The following is an 8,535-nucleotide window of genomic DNA, read 5'->3' on the forward strand; positions in this document are numbered from 1 at the left end:
AGGTGGCAAATGCAGCTACAAAGGCTTATTTTTTACACTATGAGCTTTGCTTGATGCATGGAGGGGTGCCTCCCCACTTTAGTGGTAAGTATTGACCCATAAAGACTCCAAGCCTCAGGCAACGTTTTCACCAGCCAGAATGTTCAATTAATAAGGCTGCCCTCATAATTTGCAAGACTGCCCAAATCCAGCTTTTCTGGCTGACATTCAGATTTTAACCATGCTTCTGTTCACCACTTCTGGCTTTTGTTGACCAGCTGCCAAAATGCTCTTTTTTTTTTTTTTCTGGTGCCTGGGTAGGCCAGAGGACAGTTTGAGAGACTACCTTCCTTCAATTTGTGCAGCAAACTGTTCACTGTGTTCTGTGCTCTTGGCTCCTCCCCAAGTTGTGCTGCAGTGAGAGAAAACTGGAAGATACTGGAAGGACTACGATTCCTCAACTGTCAAGCAAGGGTATAGGCACCTTAGCTAGGGTTTCCTTGTCCTTAAATCAACATCTCCATTAACTGACTGGAATCAAGTCAATGAAGGTGTCCTAGATCAACACTAAAGACTACGGCAGATCCAGAAGTGGATGTCCCACCTGTCAAAATCCTTACCCTATGTTGCAGTCACAAACATCCACTCTTTCCAGGAGAGAGACAAGAAGCTCAGTATAAGATGCTCCACGTAATTTAGCTGCATCAAAATTAGCACAGGTTCTAAAGTAGATTGAAGTAAAGCGGGAAAAACGCACAGGCAGATATTCAGTTACAGCTAGCAGCAATCAAAGAGAACAAAAGGATGGTCCTCTCTGAGTCCAAGGCACAGAAGTCCACCACCTTTCCTTGATACATAAAAGATGTAATAGCTTTCCCTTAGATGAAGCATACATATTTTATCTCCCTCTCTATTCAAACTATGTATGATTCCCTTGCTTTGGGAAAGCTCTAAAGAGTTTACTAACTTTTTAGCTAAATCCCTCTTTAAACAAACAGGAAATTACCAGTTATAAGCAAAATTACCAGAATATCTTTGAAAACTCACCATGTAATAAGTTTTACTTTAAGTCCAAGAGGGAGGGGAAAAGACCAAAACCAAACATCCCACACCTTGTCATTTATACCAGTAGATTTAAAAATTATATACACAGTAAGGAAAGAAAATGTACTTTGGAATCAGAATAGAATCTTGTGCTTCACACTGAATCAAATCATATGGAAACTTGAAGTGACATTTTAAAATGAAGCAGCAGTTTAGTTGTGTAGAATTTTACCTGAAAACCATTAAAAACTTTTCAGTAACTGAAAGCAGCTAGAGAAATATGACAGAACTAACAAAACATTATTTCACATCAACTGTAGTCTCCCTATTGATCCTTTTTTTGTCCCAAGTCCTCATGCTCCCCGCTACATCCCGCATGAGTCCATCTTTCTTCTCTACTCACCTGAGCACTGGTCCACCCAGGCTGGCCGTGCCAGTAGCAAAATACAGGATGACTGGTTCGGAGCTACCCATACACTGACTGGCAAGCAAGGGTGTAACAGCTACACAGCCAGATGCTCCTGCTTCTCAAAATGAACCAGGGGCCATGGCCCTCTCTTAATAGGGGCACAAGTTTGGGGCTCAGATTATCGCATTACTGGCAGAAACTTCATGTGTTTGAAGTCACCATTTTCCTCTTAAATTTAGCTGAATGTAGCTAATAGGTTTAAAAGCTTTAAGAGAAAAATAACTCCCTTTAACTTTGGAATACTTTAAGCTGTGTTGATTCAAGATTACTATGCCAGACTATGTTAGACAATATTTTTTACAGAAAATAAAACCCAAGTATACTGCATCTCTCGGTTAATGCACAACAGCAACATCTGATTTTGCTGAATTTTAGACAGAATGGATGTTTCATATGCATACATACTTTATAGATTTTCACCAATATTTTGTAGTAGCAATACCTAAATTGCTTCATCTGTTAAAGGAAAACTAAACTCAAAGTGTGCCTTATCTTTCACCTCTACAGTCACTTTGCAGGAACAGTAACTTTATGGTGAGTAATATATAACAAAAAACCAAACCAAAACACAACAACAAAACAAAAAACCACAGAAGACAATTTTTGTGGGTCAAGGTTTTCCCAGACACTTGCCGATTTAACCTGGCATTAACTAATAAAGCTGAAATACGGTATCAGACCTCAAAATCTGAAGATTTTTTTTTTAAAAATACTCAAAATCTGAAACAGCAATAAAAAGCACCACAAAAACTTGAAATTTGTACATACAAAAACAAACCCAAAATAAAATAAAATCAGTTTCTATGGTTGCAAGTCAAATTACAGTTTTTAGTTCAAAATTGCTTTTACGTGTTTACCGATTCCAACCTAAAACCTAGAAGATACTAGGTAATCTGATTTCCCCCTAATCTTTGGTGCATAAACATACCACAACATAACATTTATCTACTCATTTGATGTGCAAGTATCAAAGACAGTATAAAGTGTTACTGATTAACTGCATTTACTGCTCACTTGTTTCCATGACCCCTTCTCAGCAATTCAATTTGGTATACAGAAAAAAGAAAATCGCAGAACTTTGAAATATTTTACTTCCTATTTTTTCAGATTTCATAAGTCAAGATCTGAAAATCATACACAAAATATGGTGTAAAAAAAAAAACCAGTCAATTTAAGACAAAAGTCAATACACTAGTCAATTAAAAGGGCAAAGGAATATTTGATGAATCTGAAGAGTATGGAACTCTAAATCTCAGTTTTAAAGAGTGGCTCTTAATATCACAGTTTTAAAACTGAATTGAAAAGCGCCTTCATGTATGTTGATTTTTAATAAATCTGCAGGAAAAACCACTCAAGTAAGTGATTGTGAAAAACTCTTTGATGCCGCGCTTCCTAACGCAACTGATCTGACGTTGGAAGGTTGATCTTTCACTGAATAACAACTGTACCCAACAGAGCAGGCAGAGATCACTTCTCAAAACACAATCTAATAAGCAAGGTCAAAAGGAGGAAGTTCGGAAGGTGCTGAAGAAGTTGTTATTCCTGTTTGGCTATGCCTTCAAGGACAACATTTTCAGTTTCTTCTTAACGGTCAAAGAGTCAATCCAGCTAAGCCAGCAAGCATACATGTCGGTCAGACAGCCTGACTGGCAGTAGTTACTCAAATCCGTCTCTACACTAACATTTAATTTGCCCTGAAATGAAGAACAGTTAGACTTCAAAATTTCCCAAAGTGGGAGTAATACTTAAACTTTATTCAAGACCAGGACCATTGATTAGAACGCTAAATCGGAGCCCTCATGACAAACAATGTCATCTCACCTTATATCCGATTTGAAAAGCAGTAGTTCTAAAAAGGGTGTTTCCTAGAGTCTCTGCCCTTACAACTTTTGCAACTACTAACCACTAAAATTTCTGAAACGACAAGACCACAGTAAACAACATCCTCTGACTGGTGAGGACAGAAACCAATTATTTGCTTCAATCTGACCAAAGATTATCAAGATTATTCTCAATAAACAACAGATGCTTACTGAGATGATAACAGATGTTATCATAAAGTTATGTTGAACACTCTGTTATTGAACACACAATGCTTTAAAGTGATGGAAAAAGTAACCATAGAAAAGGGTAATTTCAAAGTAAAAATTGTTACAGATCAAAATATCTGTATAACCAGGGCTTTTTAAGCAATACTACCTCTAATGAAAAGAAGCTCTCCTCAGGAAATAAACTGGTTTACATTATTCACACTTTACATCTTCCTTTACCAACAGGTTTGTACAGCTACTGTTCTCGGCTCTACCAAAAAGGAGTATTTTTGAAGAGAAATGCTGAATAAGTGGCAAGACTAGGTAATGTTTTCCTATCTCCCTGAGAAGGCTGATTAAATTATATGAATGAAAATTGCAAAACTCAGGTAATCTAGGAACTTCTACTATTTTAAAAATATACCTGCTTTTCAATATGTTAATATAGAAGATCTATAATTTAACAGAAGAGTTTTAGACAGGTCCCTCAGCAGATGTCAAATGACCTACACAACAGAATCAATAGTTTAAACTTACATTCATATCTGCTCACAATCACCTTTTTAAATATAAAGTAACTATCACTCTAAAAGCATCTAAGAAATATTTAGTTCGGGATGACTTGCTAACACAGTGATATTTCAGAGATTGCTTTCTGCCATGCAGCATAGTCAAAGAGTAAATTCTAAATTAAAAGCCATCAAAATCAGAAACATAGCATTATATTTTACTTCATGTCCTCACTACACAACAGAAGTGACACTTCTCCGCGATATGCTCTCCTTCATAAAAATATAGCGTAAGTTTTGTTACTACGATTTTTTCCCTTAAGGCAGGACTGGCTCATTCGCATACCAACAGTTTGAGATTTACAAATTACTTACTATTCCCCACTGCTACAGTCCTTAAGTAATTAAGAAAACTATTTCTACAACCCAGGAAAGGAGTGGGTACTAGAGTTACTGTCTCCTCAGGAGTCAGAAAGCACTTGTCACATAGAAATTGTACACTTACTATCAATCAGCATGCTAAGCATCCTTCTCCTAGTTTGAAACCTACAGTTTTAACATTTTATCCTATTTATTAACAAAATTGGCTATTTCCAAGTTCAGTTTTTTCCTCCTATGGCAAGTCACGGAACGCTGGGTGAGGAGATCTGTTAAAAGCACTTCAGCTGCTAAACCACCCTTCAAAAAAGGAGACTTGAATGGGGTGGAAGTAGTTTTATCCCTACTCCTGTGAAAGTCTGTCAGTGCTCAAATGGGTTTGTCCACATAATCTCATCGAATGATCCAATTCCATACATGTAAAATAACATTTCATATTAATGGTGAATCTCAAAGAATCAGTACTGAGTTGAGTCATCTTTTGTTGGAGACATCTAAAAGGAACTGTCACAGAAAAACGCTGATTCAGTAAACGACCTTCTTCACTCTACAGCATTAGTGAAGCATACTCTAATGAACTTACTGGCACAACATGCCAGCAAAAGTGCTTGCTTCAGATGAAGCAGAAATGTTCAGATTTTTCACATCATTTTATAATAGTCAACCATAAAAAGAAAACATTCAGGCAACGTAACAGCTTTGGGCCAAAAAGCACCATCCTCCGTGTGGAACTTCATATAGAAAGCTCTAGTAAAACTACAAGATACTTAAACATGCAAATATAGTAATGCAGATATTGTTAACTTGCTACAGCAAAGACGTAACCTGCAATTGTCTCTTCCTGAAAAGTCTCCTAAGAAAACCACCAAGCTTAAGTTCTGTAATTGAAGCAAACTACACAGAACATTATGTTCACGTAGGACTACTTTTGCACAGTCACATCAAATCTTCTTACTGAATATAAAGAAGCCACCAGAAGTCTTTACCAAAGCCACCTGCTCCAGAAGTCCAGTCCATAGCTGCATTTTTTCTCCCATATTATACAACAGCTCTAAAAAGAGTATTTCCTTATTGAAGTACTGAGTTGTTACATCAATCAATTTAATAAAGAATTCTATTTTAGAAATAGATTGCATTTATTTTTAAAATAAATTCTTTTGTTCTATAAAAAAGAACGACTCTGCAGCAGTGAAGAACTGCCAAGTATTCTGTTACCACATTCAGTCACGTTACAAGAACCCAGAGCCATAAACAGCCTGTGTACATGGAGATACCTGTAGCTTTCAACAAAGCATAGAGGAATTATCTAGCAGTATTTGCAACGTGAGAATTCACACACAGAAGGCAGACAGGCTTTATAAAGCTCCATATAAAGATGTAAGTCACTATGCAAGAAAATAGAATACTTTTCCTACATGATATTATGATTTCTAGCAACTTTCCAAGAAGCAGAGAATAAAACAAAATCAGCCATGAGCTTACACCATTGAACTACAGCAGTATCTCATGAAAGATTTAAATCCGGTGCTATTCCTAGCCCCCTATCTCAGCATAGCCATGGATATTTTTCCAGCTTGACTGGATTTTCCCACTCCCTAATTGCTAGTTTTACCTAAAGTCAATGTAGATTAGGCATCAACCTTAAAAACAGCATAGAGTAATTACGTGCAGAAAGACATGTGACATTTCGTATCAAAAGCAGGCACTGGAAATGCTAAAATACAGGCACCCCTTCCAGCAGAGGAAACAAAACAACCGCCCGTCTGCCGCTGCTGCTGGTACCCCGCCAATCAATAACACCGCACAAACGCATCACCTCCTCCTTCATTCCTACGTGCTCTGCGGACGATTGTTTGGACACTCGAACGCCCGCATTTTGCCGAGCACGATCAGCAGGTCACCGCGCAGTCTAGAAGAAGGGGCAGGTGGGGGGCGGGGGATGGGAAGAGCCTGCAGACGCATCGCTGGGGCGCAAAGGGGATTTAAACGCTGAGCGGCCGCTTCCTGCGGCGGCCGCAGCAGAGGGAGCATCCCACCGCGCTGGGCAGGGGCGGGGGGCCCGTCTCTCCCGAGAGAGGGCTGACAGGAACCTGTCCCTCCAACCCCGAATCGCCCCCGCAGCTCAGCCCCCACCGCCCCATCCCATTTACCGGCTGGAGACGATCTCACTTTGGCCCCTATCACCCCAGAGATCCGAAACCCTCCTTCCCCGCCCCATCCCCTCACCGCAGGCACTCTGCGAGCAGCGGGCAGCCGTTTTTTCCACACACGCCCCCCCCCCCCCCCCATACTCGCCCGCTGCCTGTTTTCAAGGCAGAGACAACAAGCACCCCCCTCTCCTCCCCTCCCCGCCGCCCCGGGGCTAAACAAGCCGGTTCCAGCGTCTGCGCCCCAGCCCCGCCTCGCCTCGCCTCCCCCCCCACCTCCTCCCCTCCCCGCAGCGGCTGCGCCCCTCCGCAGCGCCCGCCTCCCCCTCACAGCCTGCCCGCCGCCAACGGCTGCGCCCCCGGCCGCCTACAGCGCCCTCCCTCCCCCCTCCTCGCGCCGCCGAGGACCGTTAACGGCTGCGCCCCTCTGCCGCGCGCGCCCCTCGCGTTCCTCTTGCCTCCCCCCCCACAGACCGTTACCGGCAGCGCCTCTCCTGCGCCTCCCGCCACCCCCGCAGCCCTTCGCGGCAGCGCTCACCCGAGGGCAGACGAGAAAGGGCGGCAGGAGGGAGCGGGTCCCCCCGACCAGGCTGTCGCTGTCTCCACCGCCGCTGGCCCCGGCTCCGCCTCCCGCCGCTCCGCTCCCCTCCTCCCCCAGAGCCACCGAGCGGCCCCAGCCCCCACCTGACAGGGTGCGGCTTCCCCAGGCCGCAGGCCAATAACCGCGCCGCCCATTGGAGGGCGCACGCTCGGTGACTAAGCGGCTCTCCCATTGGCCGGCGGGTGAGTGGGCCGGTGGGGAGCCGGTTACCTCAGGCGGCGCTGGGCCTCACGGGCCGGGGGGCTCCGGCTTGGGGGGGTGATCCCCCAGTGGCTGGGCAGGGGCTGAGAAGACCCCCCCCTCCCCCCCCGACCCGGGGAACGTGTTCCTTGTGGAGCTAGATCCCTTCAGAAAGGAGCAGCGCGTCGTCTGGGAAGCTTATCTTACAGTAGGGTGAGAGATAGGGGCAGAAATCGGGTAATTGCCGAGGAAGCGTTACGATAAAGGGTTCTTTACCACACAGCAGCGACGATATCTAATCGCTGGAAGCTCAGAGCAGGTCAAGATCGATCCAGAAGTGCAGATACCCAGCGAAAGTAGTCAAGCTTGAGAACTGCATTGGTGAGGGTTGGAGACATCTATCAAAACTGAAGGTATTTAAGTCGGCCGAATATCCTCCGGATGTTAAATTCCAGCCTAATGAGAAGTTGTATGCTTGATTCAGGAAGTGCGCAGATACTTTCTATAGCTGCTATATAGCAGGCCTGATAAGATCTTTATAAATCATCCCTTTAAATCTTCTAAGTCTTTTGAAGAGCTATGTGGCTAGTATAACCCCACAGTTTATTAGTCACTGACAATAAAGCACCAACTATAAACATTGCTTGTTCTGTTAGCTGTGTTTTCTGTACATTTTTACTATCTTTTATATAAAATTTTAAGACTGCTGCTTTACACTTCTTTTTGGAAATTTGTATAGAATAGTGCTTGCCTCAGGTTTAATGAAGAGTTGGGGGTCTGGGAACATGCTTACAGAAACATTAAACTCTTCTCTGTTCTCTATACCCTCCACCCCCAAGTTATCCATAAGATAGAAGAAAAATAGACTCCTGCTAGCAGAACCTGATGGGCATCTTCAGGAGGCATAAATATCTCTCTCCCTTGGAATATGCGACTAATCTAGCCTGCTCTGACCACCTCCTCCAACGAAACACACTCCACTTACCTAGTTCACACTTTCTGGCAATTAATCTTCATTTGTTCACTGTTCAGAATGGAAAAACAGGCTATAGAGATATACGTAAACTTGCATGTGAATTCAACCACCAAAATGGTGGTTTAGTTGTCAAGTGATGGCACAGAATGATTATGGCACATCTGGCAAGAAGACACTGCTGGACATGCCTAATCAAAACCATTCCACAATAGGACATGCATT

General features: G+C 42.9%; 1 protein-coding gene across 12 annotated transcripts in view; it reads right to left on the reverse strand.

Annotated features, from left to right (window-relative positions):
* Nucleotides 1-7,946, reverse strand: part of ADD1 (adducin 1) — a 66,960-nt gene extending 59,014 nt beyond the window's left edge. For 8 of the 12 annotated variants that reach the window (XM_086747813.1, XM_086747810.1, XM_086747812.1 and 5 more), the window contains exon 1: nucleotides 7,095-7,184. The gene's annotated coding sequence lies outside the window, so the exon portion shown is untranslated. Of the gene's footprint in view, nucleotides 1-7,036; nucleotides 7,185-7,240; nucleotides 7,263-7,613 lie in introns of those variants that run through there. The other 4 variants (XM_086747807.1, XM_086747809.1, XM_086747808.1 and 1 more) reach the window with 4 other exon arrangements.
* Nucleotides 7,947-8,535: the final 589 nt, after the last annotated feature.

Source organism: Chlamydotis macqueenii, chromosome 4, assembly GCF_036417535.1.
Source record: "Chlamydotis macqueenii isolate bChlMac1 chromosome 4, bChlMac1.mat, whole genome shotgun sequence".
Classification (NCBI taxonomy): Eukaryota; Metazoa; Chordata; class Aves; order Otidiformes; family Otididae; genus Chlamydotis; species Chlamydotis macqueenii.